Below are 17913 nucleotides of genomic sequence, written 5' to 3'. Positions count from 1 at the left end.
TTGCTGTTGTTGTTCTTAGCGGTTTTTTGATTAAACAGAAATTGCATTCTATGAATTGCTGACTGGCGGAAACAATCAAGCAAACTAAATTTAAATGTAGTTGTCATTAATATCCATTGTAATATTAGTTGAATTATGAAAAACACTACTGCCATTGTTAAGACGTTCCATTTTAGAAAATCGTCATTTTTTAATTTTTGCTATTAAAATGTGGGCATATGAAAGGAAACTTTAAGAAATGTAATTTATTATGTATTTATTTTTTTGTAAGTTGGACAGAGTTACGCAACAATAGATCAATCGACAATTTGAAAAAATTGAGATATTTGAACAAATCTGTTGTTCAAATCAAGATTTCAGGTATAACTCCCTGTAAAGTTGATTTGAATAATTTCGAGGGAAAAATTGTTCCGGGGCCGGGTATCGAACCCGGGACCTTTGGTTTAACGTACCAACGCTCTACCAACTGAGCTACCCGGGAACTCTACCCGACACCGATCCAATTTTTCCCTCTATATCCACAGACCTCAAAGTGGGCTGACAACCGTCAAGCAACCAAATTCGAGTGCACACTAACTCCGTGTGACTTAAATTGTGGTATTCTGTTAACGAACAGCGACGTGTATTATGCAAATCAAGATTTCAGGTAAAGCTACGGAGTTAGTGTGCACTCGAAGTTGGTTGCTTGACGGTTGTCAGCCCACTTTGAGGTCTGTGGATATAGAGGGAAAAATTGGATCGGTGTCGGGTAGAGTTCCCGGGTAGCTCAGTTGGTAGAGCGTTGGTACGTTAAACCAAAGGTCCCGGGTTCGATACCCGGCCCCGGAACAATTTTTCCCTCGAAATTATTCAAATCTGTTGTTGACTGGATTATTTAACATGGAAAAAATCAAGAATGCGATATCTGCAATCTGCTGCTGTTTTTAAGCAAAATTCATTTATTGCATAAAATGTGTTTATTTATTTATTTTTTATTGGGTTATTTTATGACGCTGTATCAACATCTAGGTTATTTAGCGTCTGAATGAAATTAAGGTGATAATGCCGGTAAAATGAGTCCGGGGTCCAGCACCGAAAGTTACCCAGCATTTGCTCGTATTGGGTTGAGGGAAAACCCCGGAAAAAACCTCAACCAGGTAACTTGTCCCGACCAGGATTCGAACCCGGACCACCTGGTTTCGCGGCCAGACGCGCTGACCGTTACTCCACAGGTGTGCACTGTTTACTTATTTTGCTTTGCATTATCAAAATATGAACTGCTAGTCTGTTATTTAAAATCGGTTAGCCTTTTTACTACTACTTTTTGTAATAGTACATATTACAATAGTTCTTCTATAAAATGTTTAATAAATAACCAGATTTATTTCAATGGTCAGTATCTCGAAAACAAGGTTTTCGGCGGTTGGTCTCTCATTGCGTAACTCTGTCCAATTATGCTTTACTATGAACTTACAAATTATATAATGGGTGACTGAATTATGTTCTGATAACGAAAGCGGAAACTTGAGTTTCGGGTCGATGCGCTCTCGTGAGCTGGTTACGAAGCAGTGTTGCCAATTCAGCAGTTTTGTTGCTAGATCTAGCGTTTTTCAGTTTTAGTTCAGCGAGTAAAATTTCTGAAATTTGTGTTGTTCATATAGGGATTTAGCGGTTTTTTTAACACTCACGGTGGTAAAATAATCTTATTTTACATTGATAAATAGCAATTTAACAGTTTGTACACTGTATTTGAGCGGGTTTTTAAGAATCGAGTTAGCAAAGCTGTTACGGAGATTGTGTGTTATCGGTGATGCAATGAAAATGACATAAAATCATTTTCACATATCTCTGGATATAAAGAAGTTTATTAAAAAATAGAACCTATTATCTTCCCACAACTCGTAGTGCACATAATCCCATTTTACATAATGGAGCAGCTTTTTATATAGAATGTTGTGTTTTTCGAAACTCCAATATCTTTTGTTTTTTGTATTTACAAATCAATGGAGATGAGGTCGAGTCTTCTACAAAAACAATATGACAAGATTATGGTTAATTTCACCGTTATGCATTCCATTAAAATCGATTAACAATCGTGTGTGATTTTAACTTCACAATAACTTTGTAACAATTCACATAGAACTTAAAGACATACCAGTTTCCTGTGAAAGATGAGGGAGAAATGTTTATTGCCGTTTTCCATGTGATGCCCAATGTCATACAAATGTTCCTCTATGAGGAACTAAGCTATCTTCTGCGCTTCTTATCTACAACAATTCCTGTAGTCCTAGAATTTATTCACAGGGTCATGGATCGTGGAATTTATTTGTAACATTAACGCTTAGGAATCTACTGATATCGTCTTCGAACTTCATGCCCCAATTTAACATATTGTAAATTACGAGCATGCGAGATTACAATTTGTATCGTTTTGTTGTCCACTGAAACCTCACTTGAGCCGGGAACTTTGCCGAGGTTGCGAGTGGGTCTGCGATGCACGCTACGTAGGCTAATCACTTGCCGGTAAAGAGTTACTGCGTCCCGGTCGGGAGATAATTCACTCGCTCTTATTTTAAGCGACACAATAGTCATGAATAAAGTTAAGTACCACACATATATGTGAAGATTCATTATGCTTTTAATGCTTTCAATGTTCCAAATTAATTTCATATTTTAATAAAAATACAACTGGCATCTATGCACGCGCGCACGCACACACACACACACACACACAAGTGTATGGTGCAATAGTGTTATCGACCTGAAAAAGATAAATGATTCTGAAATTTTTTGAACAATGTCCCCCAAAACGAAGTATAGATGTAAGTCGACCATTTTTGAGTAGGAGTGGCTGACAAGCGAATTACTGTACTTCTGTGACGCAATAAAATTCTGCCATAAGCAGGTATAGACAACATAAGCAAAATACATACATTAGAATCAATAGTTCAGCTTCTGCTAAGATATTTCCGCGGATGAGTCAAATGTCGCTTGTGTTGTGTGACTGTATCTGCTAGTCCTTCTCCCCAGCTCTATCCCCGCAATATTCGTACAATGAGAGCGAATGTAACATTAGCGCCAATGAGATTTTAGGCAATGAAATTATGGATGACTGATACATATCTACACTTATAGTCAAGAGTACGAATCAACGGGGAGAGATCCCCCTGTTGGAATGTTATACCCCCCTCTCATAAATTCATATTAATATCCCTGCCAGGGATAACTTCTATCTCCCCTCACAAAATCTAATTATTTAATATGAGTAGACTTTATAAAGTACAGTATAAAGAAAATACGTAATATTGATGTACTATCATCACCGGCAAGCTGACAACAATCAATAACTTAGGAATTATACATCTTATTTTAAGCCTGCTCATGGACATAATAATAATAATAATAATAATAATAATAATAATTATTATTATTATTATTATTATTATTATTATTATTTTAATCAAGATGCAAGACAACCAACTCAATGCGACCAAGCGTTGAGTCGTATCGAATGAGGATAATAATTTTATGTATGGTATTCTCTACCTAGGTTTCTATCCCCCCCCCCCCCCCATCAGAAATCTTAATTCGCACCCTGCTTATAGTAAATTACAGTTCCCCTTTAATAATATTTTAAAACAAAATTCCACGACTACACATTAAGGTAATTCAGTATACCAACCATTACGTTACATTATTAGGCCTACGATTTTTATTCTAGACTTTCTTTCATTTCTTTTTCATTTGTTTGCATTCAGGGATAAAATTATAGCAATCGAAAGAATTTGGTTATTTTTGTGGAACTGAATATTTCATTTTGGTGGCTTACGATGATTGCAAACTCGGATTTGAACAATCCCGTTGATGACGAAATCACATTTGTAGCGGACAAAACTAAGATTTATGATGGGGTTTCTCGCGGTTCTCCCGTTATCCCCCCATCTTTCCTCCGTCACTCTTCATTTCAGTATTTATCATCGTTGTAATAAGCATTAACCAAAAGTTGTCGGCATGATGTAGCATTGAGACTGGCATACAGAGGCTTCAGTTTGAGGAGGCGTAGTACATTTTCGAGAGGGATGAAAGAGAAATCTAGTGGCATTTAATTCACATGGAACCTTAAATCTAAATGGTTCATTCGGCAGATGGCACCACACATCTGAGTCACGATAACTGCAATGAAAGCGGCCGTTTGGACTTTAAGAGACATTCCTAAGTAATACACATTAAGTCCATTCAAAGCTACGGTACTAGCCTTCGGGCCCCTTCTCCGTACAAAGTAAAGAAACAAAAAGGCTAAGTTTCATACTTCAATGTTAATTCACAAAGAATTTATGTCTGCAGTCTTAAAATAATGCAACAAATTTTCACAGTTGACGCAAAACAACGTTTTTTCACGAAGTACTGTACATATGATAACGATAATGGACATAACGCGTGAAATTGTGAAATGTTTTCGAAGCCTTTCCGAAACTTAGCGATAAGAAAGCTTCTGTCTTCCTGTTCGCAGTATATGATAGATGGTGAATATTGTATTGTTTAGTTACAAGGTTATATACAGCACATTACATGCAGATAATAACTGGTTTGCCAGTGCGATAGAAGGTATGTTTTGTCTTCCGACGATTATAAGTTCATTTCAAACACTCGTCTTTCTCTCTGAACTAAGAAAACGTAAATATTCATCCGATATTCCTTTTAAATTGTAAATTCTATTCAGATATAAAGAGACAATATTACGGTGAAGTGAGAAACTAGGGGAACCAAAGAGTTTGATGAATATTCGTCTCATAATTGTTTTTTTTTTTCTTCATAGAATCTATAAAAGTCCAGAAAATTTTCAATAGAAATCTTAAAATAAGTTTAAAGATATTTTAATAGATCCATTAATACCTGCATACTTATCTTCCTACTATCTATTTTAAAGTTTAATTCAGTGGTCGACAGCACTCCCTGAAATGTGTATCGGGTAAAGAGTGTATCGGAATATGCATCGTCCTGCAGAAGGGAGAGGGGGAAAGCAGCCGCAGCTTATGCGGGCGAACAGTGCCTGTAGACGAGGATACCATTTCCTGCAACTTTAAATATTATCATATCGTAGCTCCAATGACATGCAATCAATCGCGCTGTAATTTTTAGGATCCATAGACAAATGTCTAAGGAAAGCATAGAAAAAAAAAATTCGAAATCAAAATCTTCTTTCGGAAAGTGAGAAGTAAATACTAACTTCGAAGTGACCTGTTCAAAATAGACATAGACACCCTCAAACGTTGGTAAGCGGCAAACTTTATTTTTCACTTCAGATGGGGGATCAAAGCGAGAAAAATGTTTAGAAAGAACGAAAATTAGTTTTAAAAGTGGTTCGAGTTAATCGTGAGTTTTGAAATTTAATAAAAATAGTTCTATTACATAAATAATAATTATGCTGATTAAACACTAGTATGACATACTTTGAAATTCAGAAAAATGAGAAGAATATCAGAGTAGTTTTTTTAAATTTATCGTTGGTATTGTTGTCACTATTATTATTATTATTATTATTATTATTATTATTATTATTATTATTATTATTATTATTATTATTACATGGACTGAAGCTGTCTTGATTCATTTTCTTGCCCTAGCACAAGAGCTATTCCACTTCAACCTATCAAGATTTCACATTCCTATTTTCATTTTTATTAACTTTTTCGGGCACTTTAAAATACATTTTATCCTTTTATATTTTTTTATAAAAATCTAATTTCGGCAGATATTAAATTAGGAAATTTTAGAAAAACTGTTTGTACCAATTCCTCGGATCTATATCCGGTTATAATCATTCATATTATTTAGACTTGGGCTCAGGTGAAAGGTAAAAATCTCAATGAAATAATTACAGTAGGTATTCTATATATCAGAATTTGTAGCTTGTCCACTTCTTTCACTGGACCCCTCAATAATTTCAGAAGATACTTATATTTTTAGGTTATTGACATTATAAACGAACATGCTGAGTATTTATTAATTACATAAAATATATGCTTAATTTAATGCATACGTAAACATTGTGTGTATCATTAAACTATTATTGCTGACGTAATTTATAGAACGAACTAAACCCCATCACTGGAATACTGCATACCCGCTTGCAGCCACGGTTTCACGCTCGTGCATCTCTTACCCGCGAATAAGAGACGCTAGCCCGAGAGTGTACTGTCCTGATGACCGCTAGCTTAATTCATGATCCTTACTCCTAGATCACTCCAGTGGCTTACGAGCTATTTTTAAATGCAGTTTCCCACAAAGTAAGACAGTTAGCCGAATGGTAACAACGTGGACATTCATGGTTCTCTGCCCAAGGGCACATCTTTCATTACAAACACAGCATTCTCCAATCTTTTCTACTTTATGTCTTCCTCTTAGTTTCCGCCTGCGAACCACATGACTTAATGTTGTATATCACCTGATGTCTTCATCTGCCTCGAATTTATCTCCCGTTCCCCATTCCATCCTTGAGCCAGTGACCGAGTCAATTTCTTTTTCTCTTTCTGAACATTTTCAGCATCGGGAATAACTCTTCTCGGGTTCTCAGCCAGGTGAGTTGGAGATTTGCTTCCAAGCTTTCGATGGCTAGCTCTGCCATCTTCTTTAGGGAATTTTCAGCATCATTCTTTCTTCAACCGCTCTCTCTAACACAGCTTCACTTTTTATGTTATTTGTCCATTTCATAGTTCCATTCTTCTCCATATCCACATTTCAAATGCTTCCAGTAATTTCTCTTCACTTTGTCGCAATGTCCCATGTTTCTGTCCCATACAATGCCACACCTCACACAAAGTATTTCACTAGTTTCTTCCTTAAATCTTTTTCTAAGGGACCGCAGATGATGCTCTTTTTCCTATTAAAAGCTTCCTTTGCCATTTAAATTTAAATATATAAATTTATTTAAATTCAAATATACAGAATAAAGAAATATAATTACAAAAACAAACAAAGATAAATACAAACTACTACTTATAGTGCGCTTACACCCCAAGTATTTGAAGCTGCCCACTTGTTCTACTGTCTGATTTGCAATTCGCAAGTTTACCTTCTTCATTTTTCTTCCAATAACCACGGTCTTGATCTTTTTCGCATTTATTTTCATCCCTTATTCCTCACAGCTGTCATTTATCACCAGTAGCATATCCATTACATCATCTCCTCTTCTGCTAATATCGTCAACACATTCACCCTAACATACCCTGCGCAGATAATATGGAATAATTTGCGGCAGACTAATTCAGTGCAGTAAGAAACGGGAAACTACAGCATCGTGTTATATTCTTATGGAGTAACATCATGTACAGAGTAACCCAAAAAATGCACACACTGTTTGTTCATCAATTTTGGAAGAAATTGAGATACAATTCTCATTTTCGGAGAAATTGTAGCTAATGTTGTTATATTATTGTAATGTACCGAAATGATATTTCCGTGCAGGAATTCTGCGTTATCACCCATCCTACATCATTTAATGTTGTTAGTTGTCAGTGACCAGATGAGCGCGCAGGTGTAGTGTGAAAACAAAATAGGTTGTCGATTTGGAAGTGTTATTTTAAGTTTGAAAACATTAGTAAGGTACGGCGACTATGGCGAAACGAGTTTCAAACAATGCCGCTGACACATCTAACAATTGCGGGTATTTGACACAAATTTTGAGCCAGTGATACTGTTAATGTTGTGCATAAAGGACGTTCTGGGCGACCTGTAACAGCAACAACTGCAGATGACTGTAAAACAGTTTGCACGTGAAACCGGAGTCAGTCGATCAAGTGTATAGCGAATTTTGAAGACTGCTTGCAATGAATGAGGACGACCCTGATCGACGAATTGAGTACTGTGAATGGTTTGAAAACATGGAGAGTTTGCAGGGAGCATTGTCTAGTCTGACGAGGCACAATTCAAACTGAATGGTACTGTAAACCGCTATAATTGCATGTACGTGATTCCCGAAAATCCGCACAACCATCAGGAGAAAGCCGTCTATTTACCGGGACTTAATGTGTGGTGTGATTTTTCCTCCGGGTTTGATTGGACCGTTCTTCTTTGAAGGCACAGTTACCGGTGCGGTATATCTCGAGATGCTTCAGAAAACAATTATATCTCCCATCCGAGAATTTTATGGAGAGGAGAGATTTTATCTGCAATAAGATGGAGTCCCAGCCCACTACCATCGAGATGCCAGGCTGTATCTGGATGAAATTCTACCCGAACGATGGATAGGTCGGAGAGGTGCTGTCTAGTATCCAGTACGATCCCCAGACATAACACCAATTTCTATCTATGGGGGACCCTAAAGGATGCTGTTTATCGGGAAACGCCAGCTAAACTGGATACGCTAAGAGAACAAATCGAAATTTAACGTCATGTGCAGCTATCGCACTGGACACGTTACAAAACTTGGTTCGTGGAGCAGTTCGGTGGCATCGACAGTGTTCGGATGCTAATGGTGGCCACTTTGAACACCCACATTAAGCTATAATTTCTCCGAAAACGAGAATTTTATCTCAATTTGTTCTAAAGTTATTGATGAACATTGCATACATTGTGATACAAGTCTTCCGGGCTAAGATGCCGTATCTACTGGTGTTGTTACTACCAGACATTTGTAGTACTGTAACAACACTAGTAGGCCATGGCATCTTAGCTCGTAAGACTTGCATCACATAGACTCCGGTCATGAAAACCTAAATGCTAAGTTTATATTTTTTTTTTGACTACTCTTTATGGTTATATGACCTACCAAAGCATTGTGGATATGGATTATTACGTGTATTTATTATTTCAATAACTTTTTAATGTTTGAGTTTCTATTGGATTAGTTGTGAAAAAAAAACTAATTACTCGCTATAGACTATATACCTCTAAAATTTCATTCCTTGGTTCATTTTCACTTTTTGGACATTTTTGTAATAATTTTCCCACTCTGAAGCAGTAATATTGTTTATATTTAATTCAGAAGAATATTTGGGAAATGCATATAATTATTCAAATGAAACCATATTCTTATATTGGTAGCAGTAAAGATGGTAGTAAGACTGGCGGAAATGCTTATGGCAGTGTTGGTGGTAATGTAATGTAATATAATAGCAGTGACAGTAATAGAGATGGGTTGATTCCGGTGGAGATGAAATTATGACGAAAAATTCTGTAACATAGACAATAATAAAACAACAGTAAATTATTATTTTTACTAAGATAGCCATGTTCTCCAACTGTCATGCGGATATTTCCCTATTTGTATTCAACATCGTTTTCTACATTACTTAACTCTCCATACACGAATGTGGTCTTTCATAGACTGCAACTCGTGAATAGGTAAAAGCTGAGGTTTCAACAACTACTGCACAAAAGAAAACATAGGCAGATTCTTTTTAAAGTGATCACGTTTCACCACAGTCAAGTTCGAGCTCTGTTTCTATTGACGATCATAATACAACATACGCAAATTAATACTTTGGTTCAAAAGAGACCATACATACGTATGTGAATAGCATATGGATATGAATAGCATAATTATATTCTATATTTGCTTATGACAGATTGATATTTTATCTTCTAGCAATATTTTAGTACGAACTTAGTGTTCGTAACACTATATAATATTTATGAATAAGATGAAACGTAATTATATCACAGAGAGAAAGTGGAAAAAAATGAACATATACCTACCCCTTTTCATGTAAGTTAGTTAATGGAGGTTCATAACAACACGAGCCATTCGCGTTTAAGCAACGTTGCTTAGTTGTAATGTTAAGACTCAGTCACTGTTAGTTATGGTAAATATTACATGCGCCCAGACAAAATATTGTAATCATGAAGAAGTTGAGACGTATGAACTAAGTCGCGTGAAAAGCATTATATGTAGTTATTCACGTAATATCTACAGCTATTGGGTGGTACACTATTTTCTTATCACAAAGCGCAAATTTGACTTTCGGCCGATTCGCTCCCACCCGATGTTTACAGAGATGAGGTGTTATCGGTGGTTCGATAAGCCTCAAAGTATTAAACTATTATTAATTATAATACGAGTAAATTAAAACGTCTTTTACTTGCTGAAATTAAGCAAGGACATACTGAAACTGTTTTCTTGTTATGCTTATGAAATTATGCATCACATGCTGCAGTTCCTTTTGAGAAATGGAGTCGATGACTTCCCCCCTTCCCCGAATGCTGTTTCTGAGTTATTCCGAAGCATGTAGATTATTTTTAAACACTTCGGGCCATATTCATAGACATTCTTAGCGCGGGTTTTCGGTGGATGATGAGCGAACTAACGTTTTTCGTAATCATAAACCAGTATTAGCGATATGATATGATATGAATCCTGTACAAGTAATCAGTCGATAGCCAGGGCTAGTTTAGCACGCTCGTAGCGCATGTCTATGCATGTTTTAAAATTCCCGGAGATAAAAGTCACTGGGAGTTAGGTCAGGAGATCGAGAAGGCCACACATTCCTCGAACACTGTATTCAGTTTGTACATAAAACAATGGCAAAAGTATGTTCCTTCTCCATTAATATATAAAAACAAGGAAAAACAAAATAATAATTTCCACATAGCTCTCGACATCAATGATTTATTTAAAAAATGCGACCTGTTACACTTTGGCCACTCACAACGACAATACTCCTATTTTCACATCACGAAAGGAGGGGGGGGGGTGCTCTTCATGAAAGAAGTTTGGTTTTTCAAGCCCCAGTACCTATTGTTTTGGGTATTTATTTGGAGATGAAACCAAGCCTCTTCCAAAAACAGAAAGAGGTTACAGTCAATTTTGCCGACATGCACTCTATTTAAAATGAATTCACAAAATCTACCCTTCATCACATCGTTAACCGGACTGCAATTTTAGCACCACTGTACATTTGATAAGGTTTCTGCTTGACGTATTTCACACAGAACTCTTGACATCCGTTTCAGGTGAAAGGTGACAAAGAGATTTTTAGTGAAATTTTCCAAGTGATATCCAATGTCATCCAAATTATACTTGATGACGAGAGTAAGCCTTCTTCTACGTTTATCTGCAATACTTTCTATCGCCCAAAATTTGTTCACAAGCTCATGAATCGTTGAACGATTTAAGACGTTAACACTAGAAAATCTTTCCTGATATCATCTTCGAACTTCATGAGCCGAATTTGTGAACACGTAATAACAATCCCAAGTTAAGTTGAAAATGCGACGCAATTGCTGATAGTGATGTTGCCGTGTTTTCTTGTGGAATAACGGTTAGCATGTACTGCTTGGGATTTTTTCCAGGTTTTTCCCTCAACAATTGAAGCAGAATTGCTGGACAACTTTCGGCGTTGGACCTCGGATTCATTTTGCAATCATTAATTCTCATATCACCACCACCACCACCACCACCACCACTACCACCACCACCACCACCACCACCATAGCCCGGGTTCAATACACGGTGCGACGTGCTTTACTTGTACAAAGGCGCAGCCGTTCGGCTACCCAATCAGTCACAGACTAGGAGTGGTAAGCACAATAAGCCTCTTAATATTTTTGTTACAAGTACAGTTTTAAATTCTGTATATAAGCTTGTTAATAATAATTTATTTCATAAAAATATGATGTCGTGATGGAACTAATCAGAATGTTATTGGAATAATAAATAATCCTAATATAGTAAGGTTGCCTTATAAACCTTCGGGTCCCTCCTCCGTTCAAGGTAAAAAAAATGTATCCGCGTTTACTCACCGATAACACGCTCTCCTCACAACCTACGCGTGGGAATGCATCGTCCAACAGTCAACTTTCCGATTTTTGGTAAGGAAATAATATACTCATCTATAGTTCTCCTTTGAAAGGCACAATACTACCACAGTCTAGTATATACAGTCACGAAGCTTGAGTTGTGAGGGTACTAGGAACAATAGACTGTGCAGGTACTACTTCACATTGTCTGTGAGGAGACGATAGTTACGATTCTAGTGGTTAGCAGCTATTTATGGATGTATATTCCCTACGTATTGAGCTTCGTGACTGTATATACTAGACTGTGATATTACTGTCTGTCTGTAAGTCTCCGCTTTAAAGTTTATTTTGCCCTATGTATTGTGGGTCCCTATCACCACGGCATGGCGCGTCCTCAGGTTGCGGATCGAGGAGACGGCCTCCAGATATGGAGGGTAGCTGTGAATATATTGAATATGCAGTCGCGGGCAACCGATGAGGGGTGGTCCTCCAGCTTGGGGGTTGGGCGAAGGGCTAACAACCCTTCACCGTAAAAAAACAGCTTGTTACGAATCCTTCAAATAAGCCTCGGAATGGGACTGATTCTCTGGTACGACCACAGCAAAGGAATAAGGTTTTGAGATTTGGTACTTGGAATGTTACAAGTCTATATAGAACAGGAGGGGTAATATTAGTAGCTAAAGAACTAGCTAGATATAGAATAGACTTTGTGGGAGTACAGGAGGTTAGGTTAGATGGGAATGGCATAACACAAATAGGAGATTATTTGTTGTATTATGGGTAAGGAAACGATAATCACCAATTAGGAACAGGATTCTTTATTCATAAAAGAATAAAATCAACAGTAAAAAAGGTCGAATTTATCAGTGATAGGTTATCGTATTTAGTACTTAAGGGTAGATGGTGTGATATCGTAGTTATAAATGCTCATGCCCCTACAGAAGAGAAAGACGACCATATAAAGGATAGCTTCTATGAGGAATTGGAACAGACTTTTGATCAGTTACCTAGATATCACATGAAAATTTTATTGGGGGATTTCAATGCTAAAGTAGGACGGGAGGATATTTTTAAACCGACTATTGGAAAAGAGAGCCTACACATATCTAGTAATGACAATGGAGTTAGATTAGTCAACTTTGCCACATCAAAAAATTTAATTGTTAAAAGTACAACATTCTCCCATAAGGATATACATAAATATACTTGGACTTCTCCAGATGGATTGACGAATAACCAGATAGATCACATCTTGATAGATAGAAGAAGACATACTATTATAATATACATTCGAACCTTCAGGGGGGCAGACTGTAATTCTGACCATTATTTGGTAATTGGAGAACTAAGAGAAAGACTATCAGTAGCCAAGCGAGTAGAGCAACAAGTTAATATTAGAAGATTCAATATTCCGAAATTGAAGGACGAGGAAACTAAGCAACATTATCAGGTCGAAATTTCAAATAGGTTTGCCGTATTAGCAAGTTCCGACAATGTTGAGGAAGAGTTAGATGTGAATAGCATGTGGGAAAATATCCGAGATAATATCAAAATTGCAGCTGAACAGAGCATAGGTTATTATGAAACTAAGAAAAAGAAACCGTGGTTTCATGAAGATTGTTGCATGGTAGTAGAAAGAAGGAAACAGGCAAAATTGAAATCCTTACAGGATCCAGTTGAGGTGAATAGAGATAATTATTTCAATGAAACACGGGAAGCAAATCGTACGCTTAGGAATAAAAAGAGAGAATACTTGAAGGAAAAACTGAATGAGGTAGAAACAAATAGTAAAAATAAAACATTAGAGATATATATAAGGGCATAAAGGAATTCAAGAATGGATATCAGGTAAGGGTAAACGTGATCAAGGATGAGAATGGTGACTTGCTTGCAGACTCTCATTCAATCCTGAACAGATGGAAAAACTATTTTGGACAACTACTAAATATACAGAGGCCAAATAGAAATGATCGAGACGAAATTGAAATACAAACTGCTGAGCCATTTATACCCGAACCCACACTTTCTGAAGTCGAAATCGCGATAGAAAATCTGAAAAATTATAAGTCTCCAGGTATCGATCAAATTCCAGCAGAATTAATACAAGAGGGTGGAAGCGCATTATCTAACGAAATTTATAAGCTTGTACTTGCTATTTGGGAAAAGGAAATTGTACCAGACCAATGGAAGGAGTCCATTATCGTACCTATCTTTAAGAAGGAGGACAAGACTAACTGTAGTAACTTTCGAGGAATATCACTTTTGTTGAGGTCGTACAAAATTTTATCCAATATTCTTTTGAGAAGATTAACTCCATATGTAGATGGGGGATCATCAATGTGGTTTTAGGCGTAATAGATCAACTATTGACCAGATATTTTGTATTCGACAGATAATGGAGAAAAAATGGGAGTATAAGGGTACAGTGCATCAGTTATTCATAGATTTCAAAAAGGCATATGACTCGGTTAAGAGAGAAGTATTATATGATATTCTTATTGAATTTGGTATTCCCAAGAAACTAGTTCGATTAATTAAAATGTGTCTCAGTGAAACGTACAGTAGAGTTCGTATAGGTCAGTTTCTGTCAGATGCGTTTCCAATTCACTGTGGGCTAAAGCAAGGAGATGCACTATCACCTTTACTTTTTAGCTTTGCTCTAGAGTATGCCATTAGGAAAGTCCAGGATAACAGAGAGGGTTTGGAATTGAACGGGTTACATCGGCTGCTTGTCTATGCGGATGACGTGAATATGTTAGGAGAAAATCCACAAACGATTAGGGAAAACACGGGAATTTTACTGGAAGCAAGTAAAGAGGTAGGTTTGGAAGTAAATGCCGAAAAGACAAAGTATATGATTATGTCTCGTGACGAGAATATTGTACGAAATGGAAATATAAAAATTGGAAATTTATCTTTTGAAGAGGTGGAGAAGTTCAAATATCTGGGAGCAACAGTAACAAATATAAATGATACTCGGGAGGAAATTAAGCACAGAATAAATATGGGAAATGCCTGTTATTATTTGGTTGAGAAACTTTTATCATCCAGTCTGCTGTCGAAAAATCTGAAAGTTAGAATTTATAAAACAGTTATATTACCGGTTGTTCTGTATGGTTGTGAAACTTGGACTCTCATTTTGAGAGAGGAACAGAGATTAAGGGTGTTTGAGAATAAGGTTCTTAGGAAAATATTTGGGGCTAAGAGGGATGAAGTTACAGGAGAATGGAGAAAGTTACACAACACAGAACTGCACGCATTGTATTCTTCACCTGACATAATTAGGAACATTAAATCCAGACGTTTGAGATGGGCAGGGCATGTAGCATGTATGGGCGAATTCAGAAATGCATATAGAGTATTAGTTGGGAGGCCGGAGGGAAAAAGACCTTTAGGGAGGCCGAGACGTAGATGGGAGGATAATATTAAAATGGATTTGAGGGAGGTGGGATATGATGATAGAGAATGGATTAATTTTGCTCAGGATAGGGACCAATGGCGGGCTTATGTGAGGGCGGCAATGAACCTCCGGGTTCCTTAAAAGCCAGTAAGTAAGTAAGTAAGTAAGTAAATGACGAGTACTTGACTATTTACTTTAAAGTAATTGATCTCATAAATATGTTCATAAGTACAAATATTCAATTTTGGAATTAATGGATTCATTATTTTATAAAAATGTACATTAAAGTAATTTTCTTCATACCGGCAAGTCCATATAAAATCGGACGGAAAATTGGAATAATGTACCTAACAAATTTTTAATTTCAATATACTTTTTATCAAATTATAGTAGAACGACATGGATTTTTTGGGAAATATGACACCCCTAGATCTAATAGTTTCCTTACAGGAATACGCCAAATTCACCGTTTATGAAGAAAATTACGTTCTTTATGCAGCCATAGCTGCCGAACTATTTAAAATTCAAATTTGAACAATACCTCATTTTAAAGCTCTTATCTTCTCGAACATACTAATATGTAAAACATGTTGTATAAGATTATGACACAGTCGATTTAATTCGTATTTGAATTTTTCCCCACAAATTAAATGAAAACTAAAATCGCAATAGTGCAAACTTAAAGACTAAATAATGCAGATTTTTTATTCAAGGCAAAGAAGCATAGAAATAAAATATTTCATACCCGGAAATTAAGTTCCTTATATCTGTCTTACACGTCATCACCACACAAATCAAGATAGTATTCAGGCCGGCATACCTGATATTATGAATGACCTCTATCATTCTTTCAGGCTTGGACCTCAAGTATCTCTTGTTGCAGAGTGACGTTGGAGATGGATTGGGAGTGGCTCGTGGACCCGATGTTAGTGGTGACTTTTCTAATTAGGAGGGACGACTTTTATTAAATATTTGTAACTTTACTGAAGTATTCGTGCTTTATAATTGACACAAATTTGTGTTTTATCTTCAACTAAATGCGTTTAGTTTTCTTGACTCTTAACCCGACGTAACTCGGAAGCCAGTATAAATTTTGAGCCGCGATAACTTTTAAAAGTAATTTCCAATCTTTCTGAACATTTCCCTCGCTTTGAACCATCTAACGTATGGGGTGGGGGAAATGTCGTTTGCCAACTTTTGAACGTGTAAATGTCTATTTTGAACAGATTATTTCGAAGTTAGTATTTTTTCCCCTTAAAAAAATTACAGGACGATTGATTATCATTGGAACTATGACATGTTCCTACCCTCTAATCTGCCTAGCTATGTGGAAAATTTATTGCTTACGTCACGCGTACAGAAGAGAAGCATGTGCACCATCACCCAACTCCGGACTTGTGAGTAGCTAATATACTTATATGTATAATTTAACGAAATTATCTTTTTTTTTACAGGAGCACTTTTTTATGAATTGCTAAAGTTAGCAATTCAATTTATTTAGATAAAGGTAGAGAGAGAGAGAGAGAGGAGGGAGAGAGGGAGGGGAAGAGAGAGAGGACAGAGAGAGAGGGAAGAAGAGGAAGAGAGAAGAAGAGAGAGAGAAGGAGAGAGAGGGAGAGAGAGAAGGCGAGGGAGAGAGGGAGGGATAGAGGGAAGAAGAGAAAGGTAGAGAGGGAGAGAGAGAGAAGGAGAGGGAAAGGGAGGGTGAGAGAGAGAGGAAGAGAGGGACAAAAGGGGAGAGAAAAAGATAGGAGAGAGAGGGAGAGAAGAGGGATAGGGTGAGAGAGAGAGAGAGAGAGAGTAATCAGTTGATGTTTTTAATTTTACTGTTTTACGTGGGGAAGTCTATCAAGTATCGATATATCTACTTATGCCCCTGTTAAAAAATAATACGTATAAAATACGGTGCATAGGCCTACATGAATATGAAAATCGTACTCTGAGCTATAATATAAACTTTTGTTGGAATGTCTATCAAGTTGTTTCAAGTTTATACCGTTTGAAACTGACGCTTTTTACGGAAATGCAACAAATTTAACGCATTAAAATAAGATAACTAACGAACATGAAAGAGAACAGACTTCACACAGTAAAGCATATACTTTTTTTTTTCGAGAAATTACATAATTGTAAGGTCTTTTATGTCCGATTTCACATGGAATGGCCCATACATGTTCTTCCAAATGTCTTTAGTCGGAATTTCACAAGCAAGAAACATAGATTAACCACTGTAGTTTAAAGAAGTCAAGGAATTTTGTATGCGGATTAAATTTAGCGATTGCCCTTACCTTTGCAATACAGAATATAACTAAATATTGTTATATTTTCAATCAGATAACTGAAAATTTAATCCCCTGACAATGCCTCACTAATATTTTATGCTTTTAAAATTGCTACTTTACGAAAATGTGACTAAATTTTGTAAACTGACTGGGCCAAATCCATTACGGAAACTAAGTAGGTTCACATGCACGTTTTTATAAAATTCTTATGTTACTTTTTGAACTGTATCTTAAATGGCTGACTGCATATTATTAATCTGTAGAAACAAGTTTAAGTATAGCGAAAGCGGTGCTTATTTTGAAATACTATAGCGAAATACAGGGAATTCATTAAAATAATTATACGTAGGAACAACAGCCGAAATTCAAATTCGAAGATCTATAAGAAACGAGTTGAAGGTTACTAAGTTAATCGATATTGTATAAAATTGCGCAGATAGTTTAGCCACTTTAGTCACTTATGGAGAACTGGTAATGTAGGCAAGAGAATGTGGGTCATTCCAGAAAGAGATGTGC

General features: G+C 36.5%; 2 non-coding genes across 2 annotated transcripts; one reads left to right on the top strand and one right to left on the bottom strand.

Moving 5' to 3' along the window:
* Positions 1–408: 408 nt before the first annotated feature.
* Positions 409–481, bottom strand: TRNAN-GUU (transfer RNA asparagine (anticodon GUU)). The gene has a single exon. It is a non-coding gene; the product is annotated as a tRNA-Asn (tRNA).
* A 274-nt stretch (positions 482–755) lies between these two features.
* TRNAN-GUU (transfer RNA asparagine (anticodon GUU)) lies at positions 756–828 on the top strand. Its single transcript has one exon. It is a non-coding gene; the product is annotated as a tRNA-Asn (tRNA).
* The last annotated feature ends 17085 nt before the right edge of the window (positions 829–17913 follow it).

Source organism: Periplaneta americana, chromosome 4, assembly GCF_040183065.1.
Source record: "Periplaneta americana isolate PAMFEO1 chromosome 4, P.americana_PAMFEO1_priV1, whole genome shotgun sequence".
NCBI lineage: Eukaryota > Metazoa > Arthropoda > Insecta > Blattodea > Blattidae > Periplaneta > Periplaneta americana.
Note: the sequence above shows the minus strand (reverse complement) of the source record. Positions and strands in the feature narration are given on the sequence as shown.